We start from the raw sequence: 12,020 nt of genomic DNA, 5'->3' as shown, positions 1-12,020 counted from the left end.
GAGGCTGGGGTCAGAGCTAATAGACAAGATAAGGCCGGGCTGAGATCACACTGGAAATGACTTTTCCCAAAACCCTGGCAGACAATGCCCTTGGCTCAGAGAAGCCTACTGCCTACTTCCCACCAGGCACCACCCTGAAGGAGCCCCAGGGACCTGACTTTAGGGGACAATTTAAGCAAAATTACTCCCTCTACTGCAAAAGGGGGGCTGCTGGATCAGAATGGCCAGATTAAAGAGTCTAGCCACCCCCAAAAGATGTGTCCCAAATCATTCAGAACCCCATGCCTGACTCTTCCCTTAGACCTTGGGTAAGAACAAGCCTCAGCAACTTGGTCAGCAATCCAGCTGCAAAAGGCTGTGAGGAAAAGCAAAGCCTGGTCAGAGCTCAGGCCACTTCTTGGACCCTTCTCTCAGACCCGGAAAACCACCTCCACCTTTTCTGTCCCCCTTAGTCCTGTCAGCTATCGCCCTCTGCCGACCAAGAGAGAAAGTGCTTGATCTCCAAGCAGAAGGGAAGCAGCCCCACGAATAACGATCATATTTCCTAAAGCAAATAAGGGCATTTCGCTTGATATGCATATTCAAAAGTAAGCAGGAATGTCCAGGGAACAAGGACTCGGTGCCCATAAAAGACTACACCCAAAGCCTGGCACTGCTTCTGGTGCTCCCACCGGGTGTTGAAGAAAGCCCAAAAGGCAGTTTAACTGGGTCTCAGAGAAACCGGAGACACTGAGGCAGGTGGCAGCATCAGTAATTTCCCACCACTGACTTGCCCCTCACCCACCACATACACACACAAACACCTCATTACCCAGCCTCTCAGCCCCCAGGATCTGTCCTGGGGCCCTGAAGCACAGACACCCCTCACTCCTGAGAGGCTGCTGCGGAGCAGGGCTGGGCCCTCAGCTCATTGGCAGATGATGGGGTCTAGGACCCAGCTACCTGGCTATCCCCCAGGCCTCTCCCATTACCTGCTGTCCCTCCTCACCCCCAGCCAGGCGCTGATATGCAGATCTCTCCCCCATGGCACCCAAACTCCCGGGCGTTAGAGCCAGGGAGGAGAGCAGAGCCCTCCCGCAGCCCCCGCCCCTCCAGCGGCACCGGCAGCGGCAGCGTCACTGCCCTGCGTCCCGAGGGGCCGGGCCTCCAGCATCCTCCAGAAGGAGGGCAGGGGCTGCTTGAGCGCCTCAACCGAGAAGGCCGGTCCGTACCCCACAGCATACCCACCCACAGCCTCATATCCACCGCTGGTTGGCCAGTGCCGGAGCCGAGCCCGGATGGTTGGATGGTCGCCGTCACCTATGCCGGGCCTGTGACCGGCCCCTCCCCCAATCGCTTCCCCAGCCTCCATTCCAAGGAGCCGCCGCCTCTCGCCTCTCCGCAGCACCACCTGCTGACCCCCGGAGACATCCAGGTGCCTCGACCCCACCTCCACTGACCGCAGGGCCACAGCTCCCCTCAGCTCCTTGGCTACCTCCAGATCCCTGAGCTCCACTGCCACCAATTAGGTCCTGGGGAATCAAGACCTCCCACATAAGGAGGTCCACCCAAGAGGCTCACAGGAAAGGAGCCCCATCCTGACTCGGCCTGAGACCCCCCCTCCGTTCACTGGGGCCTGAAGCCTATCCCCCCAATCCGCCCGGCTTCCACCAAGCTCCAAGCATGCGCCCACCTGCCGGACTCCCTGCCGCTCCACTCCGCACTCCACTGCACTCCACTCGCTCAGCGCCCCGAGAACCTGCCCAGTCGTAGAAGCCACGCCTCCGGCACCAGGAGGGAGACCACAGCCCGCCCCTGCCCCACGCCTCTTCCCAGCCCGGCCTTGACATCTCCCTAGCCTCCCCCAAGACTGCACAGGCTGTGCGCAGGGGAGCTCAGGGCAGGGCACAGTGCTGGGGCTGACCTCTGGCCTCAGTAGAGTGCCTCGAGTGCCCACACTCCCCGCCGTAGGAGCTGCTCCAACACGTGCCCACGCCGGGCTCTGCCACCCAGCACTGGGGCGAGGCCATTGCCTAGTGATCAGGAAGTCCTACTGCAGAGGCTCCTCCTCTCCCTCCCGCCCGCCCTGAGGGCCTCAAGGCGCCCCACGCACACCCTTTCATTGTGCTGGCATCTGAAGCATCCACTGACTCCTTAGTACCAGGTATTTAGGGCTGAGCTCAGGGCACCCTCCACTTCCGGGAGGGTTGGGGCAGAGGAGGAGGGAGATGCTGAGACACCTGCCCTCCCATCAACCAACTCAACCTTGAGGCTAAGGAAAGGGACCCCAGGAGGATACTGGGTGAGTTCCTATAAGGCTCAATCTCCTCACAAGTTCCTTCACCTTGAAGCATGCTGAGGTAGGGGATGACCCTGCCAGGCAGGAGATCTAATCCAGGCAGAAGTCCCTGGGTATCTTACAGCAGCTATAGCAGTTTTGTGGGAAGCTGCAAGAACCCAGCCAAAGTCAGGAAGCTGTCCTGACCCAAAGTCAGAGAAAAAGAGCATGAAAATGCCAGGCCCATCCATTCTTCCCTTCACTGGATGAATGGTATGATCCAAATTATTCCTCCTTCCTGCTTTCTCCCTATCTCCTCCCCACCCCCCCCCCCACCCCCATTACCCTCCCTTCCTAATGCCATCCTGCCAAGATTCCCACAGGATCCAAACTACCTTTAGGACTTGGGGGATCTACCCTACATGTATACCCCTGTAGTCTACAACTTGCCCCCATATCTCTAAAGAGAGATGGGAGTGGCCAGGAACCAGCTTGCCTCTGCTGTCCACTCCCCTCCCCCAGCCTCTCCAGCAGCATCAGTGAAGTGACAAATCCACACTGAGGAGCAGACATGACATGTAATTTCCGGCCAAGAGATTTTTCCAAAACAATCTACCGTATTCTTGGGAATATATGCCAACCTCACCTCCAAGCCAGCCCTCTCCACCCCTGCCCTCCCTCTTCTCTAAGCTCTAGAGGGAAAACAACATATTGGGAGGAAGGGGCGGGGGGGCTTATAGTTCCTCTCCCAGCCAGAGGATTATCTTGCCTCCACATGCCAGCCCCACAAAGCCCAGTCAACTTCAACTCACCCCTCCATACACAGGCCCCAAACTTCTGGACCAAGGCCAGGCTGGCTCCCCTTGGGACCTCATCCCAGAGGGAACTGCACCAAGCAACCCCACACCTTCAGGTCAGCCCAGTTCTGACATCACACAGATCTGGGGAGGAGGCTGGTCTGGGGCCAATGGAGAGAGGGGGTGATTCAGACACACACCATGGCTGTCCACACCCTCTCCATCTCCAGGACACAGGGGCCCCCTCCCTCCCAGGAGAGCTTGGCAGCTGTGGTTCTGAGGAGAGGCAAAGCTGAGGCATATTTGCTAGTGGTGCTGGGCCCATAGGCCCCAAGTCTAGCCCTGGAGCCTCTTTCCCATCCTCCTTAACTATTGATATTTCCCCACGACTTCTGAACTCACCCTTCCTTCTCTTCTCAGTGGACGCTCTGCTCCCTGGGGGGTCACTTCCTCTCCCTCCCCTGCCCCAGGGCTCCAATTACCATGTGCTGTCTGTCTTTATTTCTGACCACCTGAAGCTCTAGGCCCACATTTACAGACATTTACAGGACAGCTCCACCAGGAGGATGCACAAGTACCACAAATTCTGTATAACCATACTGAGCTCATCATCACCCCCTTCAACTTAGCTAAGGCATGCTCCTATATCCCAACTGAAAATATCACAAGCCAATGCCAGCCACTCAGGCTAGAAACCTCACCCCTGGCCCCCCTGCAACTATAACTTCCTACCTTCCCCACTGGGCAGGACACAAAATCTTGTTTCTGCCTCCTCATTAGTCCTCCCAATCAATACCATTAGGATCAAGAGTCAGACAGACCAGATCTGAAATCTTGGCTCTGTCACTTTGTACTTGAGCAACTTTGGGGCAAATACCTTAACCTCTAAGACTCAATTTCCTCTCCTGTAAAATGGGAAGAAATAGCAGCACCTCCTTCACAGAGTGCAGATTCAATGAGATAATGAACAGCACACTTAGCACAGCACCTGGCACACAGCTGCCTATTGCTATTATTGTCATCTGAAGTCCCTCCCCTGCTTATATCCTTCTGTAACTCCTCATTGAGCCAAATACAAGGCCCTTCAAGATCCTCCCCTTGCCTATTTGTCCACCTCCATACCTCATCATTTTCTTCAAATGTCCATATTCCAGCCAAATTAAATACTTGCCCTTCCCTACACACACTCCCTTCTTTAATTTTTTTTTTTAATGTTTTTGAGAGAGACAGAGAGAGACACAGAGACAGTGGGGGAGGGGGCAGAGAGAAAGGGAGACACAGAATCCCAAACAGGCTCCAGGCTCTGAGCTGTCAGCACAGAGCCCAATGCAGGGCTTGAACCCACAGACCCTGAGATCATGACCCTGAGCCGAAGCTGGACGCTTAACCGATGAGCCATCCAGGCGCCCCACTCCCTTCTTGAATCTTAATGTTTCAGGGTGCCTGGGTGGCTCAGTCAATTAAGTATCTGACTCTTGATTTCAGCTCAAGTCATGATCTCAGTTCGTGAGTTAGAGCCTCATATTGGGCTCTGTGCTGACAGTGTGGACCCTGCTTGGGATTCTCTCTTTCTCCCTCTCTCTGCCCCTTTCCCACTTGCTCTTTCTTTCTTTCTCTCTCTCTCAAAAATCAAGAAAGAAAACTTTAGAAAAAAAAAAACATTTCTCATTAAAAAATTTTTAATGTCTCTGAGCTATTCTCTTTGTGACAGTCCTTCTCTTTGTCTACATGATGAATTCCAACACATCCCCCAAGACCCATGTCATCTCCTCTGTAAATTGCCATTTCCTACCTCTAAATGGTTATTTTTGCCATGCTTCCCATGTTATTCCGTTAAAATAATATTTGAAAACAGGAATGGTATAAACACACAATACAGTTAACTCTTGAACAACATGGGTTTGAATCGTGCAGGTCCACTAATGTGTGAATTTTTTCAATACGGTACAGTACAATGTATTTTCGCTTATGATTTTCTTAATAACAACATTTTCTTTTCTCCAGTTTACTTTGTTCTAAGAATATAGTACGTAATACATATAAAATGTAAAATATGTGCTGTTTATGTTATTGGTTAAGTTTTCCACTCAACCGTGGGCTGTCAGTAGTTCAGTTTTTGGGGAGTCAAAAGTTATATGCAGATTTTAGACTGTGTGAGAGGTCAGCACTCCTAGCCCCCACGTGTTCAACAGTCAACTATAGTGTAGTACATGTGGAAAATAGCCAACATCAATGTATAATTTTCAAATTATCCATCACACTCTGATCCTTAAAGGCTCACTGTTCTTATAGCATTCTGTATCAATATATAATTCTACTGAGAGATTCTATGTACACACCTCTACTGTAGTTTGTACCCTGTAAAGTAACCAGCTGTTTTTCTCTATCAACTTGAAGGCAGAAGCTGGCAAGGTATCTGGTCAAGAAGAGTTTCCTGAAAGAGACTTCAAACCCATAAGATGGACACTGGAGAAAGGGGGCCTGCTTTACTTCCAGAGGGTATTAGAAATAAGCCTCATTCCCCCACCCCACCCCCACCCAGGCTTTGCTCCCTCCCAGTATTTCTAATCCAGAAAAGCAAGCACCTTCATAGAAAGAGGGGCTGCCAATCTCATTATAGCCACTCCAGTCCCAGTAAGCTACTTTGCTCCCACAAAGCCATTTCAGCACCAGGGATGACAAGGCCAGTCAGTTGCTTATGCAGAGGGAGGGCCAGGAATCGGCCTTCTGCAGAAGGCTGCATTCTCACTAGACTGCAGGGACAGCTGGGGTAGGCGATACAACAATGTTGATGGGAAGGAAGCTCAGTTTGTCAGGCATCCCAGCCTCACCACGGGGGTCAAGGGAGTAACAGGGTGGGAAGGCAGGGCACAGAAGCAGGGAATCAGATCAGATACAGGGACCCACTACGCCTCATCTTCGACTCCAAGAGAAAAGGAGGTGTGACTTTCAGAGAAGAAAGGAAAGAATCTACCTTTACACAGAACCTATCCACTATCCAGACCCACATTGAACTCAACACCTCCCCACATGTACCAACTTGATCTTGAAAGTATTTAGTTGCTGTTTCATGCTCCAGCGGCTCAAGATTGGCATGCCAACCCTGACACTCAGAGACAGGACACTGAGAGCCCTAACACATTCCTGGAGCACTCCTCCCACCAACAAAACCCTACTCATGTGTGACAGAGGATAAATTCCGGCAGCTGTCTGGGTCTTGTGCACATGCACCATGCACGCCCTGGTGCCAGGGCTCGGATGCAGGGCACTGCAGAGAGCTGCCTCTTGCCAATCCTCTGGCCCAGGCATCATCACAACACCAAGCGATGCAGTGACTCCCGGGAAGGGAGGAAGGATGCAGCACAGCTCCCAGCAGCCAGCCACTCCCAGAGCTCTTCTAGGGCTGGGGCTGCGCAGAGGCTGCCTGGCTGGTCCTCTGCCTGCTGGCTCAGGCCTCACCCCACCCCCACCCCTTCAGCAAGAGCCTTGAGCTGAAGGGGCCTATTGTTGAGCCCCGGAGGTGGGGTGGGGAAAGAAGCCAGAGCTGTGAATGGTAGAGCATTTATTCTGCAAGAGGGACTGCTCATCCCCTCTGGACCATGTCCATACCAGAACCCCAGGAGCTAGCAACACCCAGTGAAGGACAGGCTGCAGGGCCCAGGAGACAAAGGGACTGAACCTAGGAGTAAAAGAAATGTTGGACTACCTTCCCACTATATCCTGCCTATCCATTTTAGCAATAAAGAAACTGAGATCCTAAAAGGGGAAGGGACTTGTGAAACAAGGCACTTACGGAGCTATCTTTGGAAACAGATCCCTAGGAACTAGGGGAGATCAATAGTTCAGAGCGGAGGTGACTGTAGACACAGAGGAACAGCCATACCAAGGTCAGGGATTAGTAAACGTAAGGACCCAGGAAGAGGAGGCCTTGCCTTATTAGAAGACACAGCATACAGGAGACAGGCAGAGACAGGAAGAGCCCACTGTTCTTACACCCAGCTAAGGCCCTTGGCTCCAGGGCTCCCAGGAGATACAGCTGCTGAAGGAAGAGACCAAGCCAAAACTCTCACTCCAAACCCCGCCTCAGTCACTCACCATGCACCTTCTATGTGCTCACCTTGTGTTAGGGTTTTGGGGAAATAGGAAAGGGAAGTTATGTTTTGGGTCCTCAAGAAGACACTATGTGCAGGTTCTTTTATTTTTTTTAATAGAAAGCAATGTTTTTTTATCTATTTACTTTTATTTTTTTTAGTGAGTTCTAAGCCCAATGTGGGACTTGAGCTCACAACACCAAGATCAAAGAGTTGCACACAACTGAGCCAGCCAGGGATCCCTACATGCAGTCCTTTAAAAGCTTTATCTTCACTAACTGATTAAAAACTTCCCCTTATTACTCTACGTCATCCCCGTTTTACAGATGAAGAAATTGACGTTTTGAAGAAGTGACCAAGGTCATGCAGAGAGTAAGAGCTGCAGCCAGGATTCAGTCCATATACAAATGCACACTAAATTTCTTGGCTCAATGATGCGAGCCCACGGAGGGCAGAGTTATAGTCCTATTCATTAAATATATACTGGATATTGAATGAATTCATGGATTCTATGAGGAAGTTTAAAGAGGGGACAGAGGTTCCAGGAAAAAAACCAGTAAATTGCACACATGCACATAATTCCATTCCTTCTCAAAACCCCTCCAAAACTACATTTTTAAAGAGAATTTATTTTTCTAAAGAGAATTTTTTAAAAAATATTTATTTATTTTTGAGAGAGACAGCACAAAAATGAGCAGGGGAGGGGCAGAGAGGATCTGAGCAGAGGAGAGAGGATCTGAAGCAGTCTCTGAATTATCAGCACAGAGCCTGACATGGGGCTCAAACCCACAAACCACAAGAGCATGACCCGAGCCGAAGTTGGATGTTTAACCAACTGAGCCACCCAGGTGCCCCTCAAGAGAAATTTTTTGAACGGCAGAGGAAACAACCACAACAAGCTGGAAAGCAGATGATGGGCCAGTGACAACTGGGAGCAGAACCTAAAAAAAAAAAGTCACAACTCCCAAGGTGAGAAGCACCTGACTGATCCCACAGAATCCTCAAATGGCCTGGGAATTTGAAGCCCCAGAAACCCCTACAAGAAGAAGAGGTGAGAGAGGGAAGTGCTAAAAAATAGAGGATTATTTAAAAGCTATTTAAGAAGCAGTAAGACCCCACCACCAGCACCACCATACTCCTTCCCCAATACAGAGCCACTGAGTGACTGTCCCTTTACCACCCTGCAAAAAACAGGGATTTCCCTACAGTGGATAAATGGAACTTCTTGAGACTGGCACAGTGGGCTTCATGGAAGATGGCAGGGGGGTGGGAGGGAGCAGCAGGCAGGTTCTACATCCCAAACAAGGGAAGCATGCATGGATGTTGAGATCCCAATCCCCTTCTCGACTTGCTCCTGGAACATGGAGCCAGGCTTCCACATCTTGGCAGGAGACACAAGTGTCTTTTCTGGCAACTCTGACCTGGCCAAGAAAGATATAAAGATACCACCAACACTAGGAGTTCCCAACAAATGGCCCATCTAGGTCACCACACAAAGAAACTCCATCAACAAGACCATTCAGTGCTGTAGTTCCCCATCCTCCGTTGAGAGCAGACAACACAAAATTACCAGACACCCAAGACAAGCCTCTAACATGGAAGAGAGCAAAACACACAGAAAAAAGCAACCAAGGGGAAACAGACTATGCAGAAGAAAATTTCAGACCAAAAAATGCTCATTAATATACCCTCAGAGACAAGATAGTGTATCTTCAAAATAAGAACAGGATATTATTGGGAAACAAAAAATTACAAACACAATAGGTGACATACAAAATTCATCAGACCCATCCCCAACCCACCCAGCAGAGTCTGGCCCATGGCAGGTGCTCGCTCATAAATACCTGTTGAATGGATAAATGAGGTAGTGATTCTCAAATTTTAATGCACATACAGATCACCTGGGGATATTGTTAAACTGCAGATACAGATTCCATGGATATGAGGTAGGGCCTAAGATTCTCCATTTCTAACAAGCTGCCAAGTGACACATGTTTTGGTCCAGTAGACCACACTCTGAGAAGCAAGGGTCTTCAATAAACTCTGGAGGTGCTCTTTGCCCTGGCTATGCATTAAAATCACCTTGGAGCTAGGAAAGTGTCAATGTGTAGACCCCACCCACTGAGATTCTAATCAACTTGACCTAGGTGAGACTGAGGTGTCATTTTTTTTTTTTTTTTGAGAGAGAGAGAGAGAGAGAGAGACAGCGCACAAGTGCACACGCAAGCAGGGGAGAGGCAGGAGAGGGAGGGAGAGAATCTTAAGCAGGCTCCACACTCAGCATGTGGAGCCTAATCCAGGGCTCAATTTCACAACAGTCAGATCATGACCTGAGCTGAAATCAAGAGTCATATACTTAAATGACTGACTGCGCCACCCAGGCACCCCTGAGGCGTATCTTTTTTTTTTTTTTTTTTTAGTTTATTTTAAGTTTATTTATTTTGAGAGACAGAGAGAACAGAGGAGGGGCAGAGAGAGAGGAAGAGAGAGAATCCCAGGCAGGCTCTGTGCTGTCAACGTGGAGCCTGATGTGGGGCTTGAACTCATGAACAGTGAGATCATGACCTGAGCTGAAACCAAGAGGTGGACGCTTAACCAAATGAGCCACCCAGGCGCCCCCTGAGACATCGTAGTTTGAAGCCTCTTCAGATGAATCCAGACTGGGGTTGAATACCATTGCTCTGTAGAAAGCTTGTAATTGTGCCAATTCATTTGACCTGGCCAGAACAGTCCTGTTCTCAGATGTTCTCTCCCATTACTGACACTGACCACTCTCTCAAAGGCCCTTCTCATCATAGCCATGAGCATCAGTTTATGGGACTACTTATTATACTGATAGTGATTCTCAATTCTGAGTCCCATTAATACGGATGAAAAAAATCATTCTACTGAATTCTCAATAAATTCAGTCTGAGAATGTTTTCCTTATCAAATTCTCACACTTATCTTAATCTAATTTTTTGTTACCCTTAACCTTGAAACTTTATCAGGTTAATAAGCCCTTTTGGGAAGGAGGTTTTGTTTTTGTTTTTGGTTTTTTTTTTTTTAATTTTTTTTTAAACGTTTATTTATTTTTGAGAGAGAGAGAGACAGAGCATGAACAGGGGAGGGGCAGAGAGAGAGGGAGACACAGAATCTGAAACAGGCTCCAGGCTCTGAGCTGTCAGCACAGAGCCCGACGCGGGGCTCGAACTCACAGACCGCGAGATCGTGACCTGAGCCGAAGTCGGATGCTTAACCGACCGAGCCACCCAGGCGCCCCTTTGTTTTTGTTTTTTAGTGAAATGTGGATAATTCCCTAATCAAAAATCCTAACCCATTCTCCCAAGGTTTCTATTACTAAAGTTGAATTTAGTAGTTTTGTGTCTACCTCATCCATGTCACACATGGGAGAAAATGGTATCAACAGACATTTACTGCTATCATAATTGCTAAAACTACAATAGAAGGGATGGAGGATAAAGTTCAGATCTTCTGCAACAGAGAACAAAAGACACAAAGATGGCAAACAGGAGAGGGAAAAAAAAAAAAAAGAAAACCAGATGATCAGTATAAGAAGGTCCAATATCTAAACAAAAGGAGCTCAGAGAGACAGAGAGAGAGAGAGAGATGACCAAAATAATACAAGAAAACTTCCCAGACCTGAAGTACAAGTTTCCAAACTAAAAGGGTTCACTGAGCATACAGCACAAGTTGAAAACAGACCCATACTAAGCTACTTAATTAGGAAATCATTACAAAACACAATACTGGAGATAAAGAGAAGATCCTACACACTTTGGGGCAAGGGAGAGGGTCCCATACAGGATTTGGAGTGACCTTAGACTTCAGTGTTAATTCTAGAACCTAAAAGCAATATCCTCAAGATGTAAAGGAAAGCAATTTCCAACCTAGATCTTTATATTCAGCTGAGTGAATAGCAGGCTGGCAAGGTCTCCAAATAATCTCCCACCCATACACCCTCCTCCCTCAGGAAGCTACTAAAGGACAGACTCTACCAAAACTAGAGAGTAAACCAACAAAGGAGAAGACATGGGATGCAGGAGATCCAACAGAGAAGAGCAGTGAAGGAGATGCCCAGATGCTGAAAGGAGGTTCCAAGAGGATGGCTAAGCACCTGTGATAGACACCAACCAGACCATGTTGCTTCAGGGCACAAGGCTCTGAAAGAGACTTCTTCAGAAAGATAAATTTGATAGAATATCTGATGGAACTGACATCTTGAGAAACTTAGACAGCTACTGGAATTTGGCTAATTGAAAGGTGCACAGAAAACTAAGCAAACAAACAAAAGCAACTCCAGGAAGAACAAAAAGTTGTGCAGGAAAGGAAAAGTCATCACAATTTACTACACCGTAACAATAAACACAGACAGTAGAGTGAAGAGACTGAAGGATGGGAAGTGTAGAAGGGTAGCAATGGGGGAATTAAATTCAAATTCTCATCTTTGGCCAAGATGGAATAATAAGGATCAGATTTGTTCTCCTGACTGCAACAACAAAAAATTGGACGAAATATACAAAATGGTTTTGAAAATACCAGATATCAGGAACTAAAGACAGTGATACCTGTGAGTCAGGAAATAAAAGAGGTCAGCCCTATGGCTGAGTTTCCAGGCTACAGCACAGAGAAGGGAAACTGTCAGACCCCAAAAGACTCCAGGAGTTGAGGAGATGGAGCTTAGAGTTTGGGGAGTCTTAGGGGGCCAGAGTTCACAGAACAGAGCAGCAAAGAAGAGAGAGTACCACAGAAGTCTATAAAGGGTTCCCCTCAAGTATTTAGCTGAGCACTAATCATCTATGTGAATGTGTAGAAATTACCCAAGGGTAGGGAAAATAACCACCCAAAAGGATTAGAAGTAACAATGCCTGGTGC

General features: G+C 48.6%; 1 protein-coding gene across 3 annotated transcripts in view; it reads right to left on the bottom strand.

Moving 5' to 3' along the window:
* The window catches only part of TNK2 (tyrosine kinase non receptor 2), a 45,899-nt gene that overhangs the window by 24,786 nt on the left and 9,093 nt on the right, over positions 1 to 12,020 (bottom strand). The window contains exon 1 of one of the 3 annotated variants that reach the window (XM_086675128.1): positions 1,673 to 1,695. The exons of the other annotated variants lie outside the window; for them this stretch is intronic. The gene's annotated coding sequence lies outside the window, so the exon portion shown is untranslated. Of the gene's footprint in view, positions 1 to 1,672; positions 1,696 to 12,020 lie in introns of those variants that run through there. 3 annotated transcript variants of the gene reach the window in all.

The sequence above is a fragment of the Puma concolor genome, chromosome C2 (assembly GCF_028749965.1).
Source record: "Puma concolor isolate L17-30 chromosome C2, mPumCon1.1.hap2, whole genome shotgun sequence".
NCBI classification, from domain to species: Eukaryota; Metazoa; Chordata; class Mammalia; order Carnivora; family Felidae; genus Puma; species Puma concolor.
This window is presented reverse-complemented; position numbering and strand designations above follow the sequence as displayed.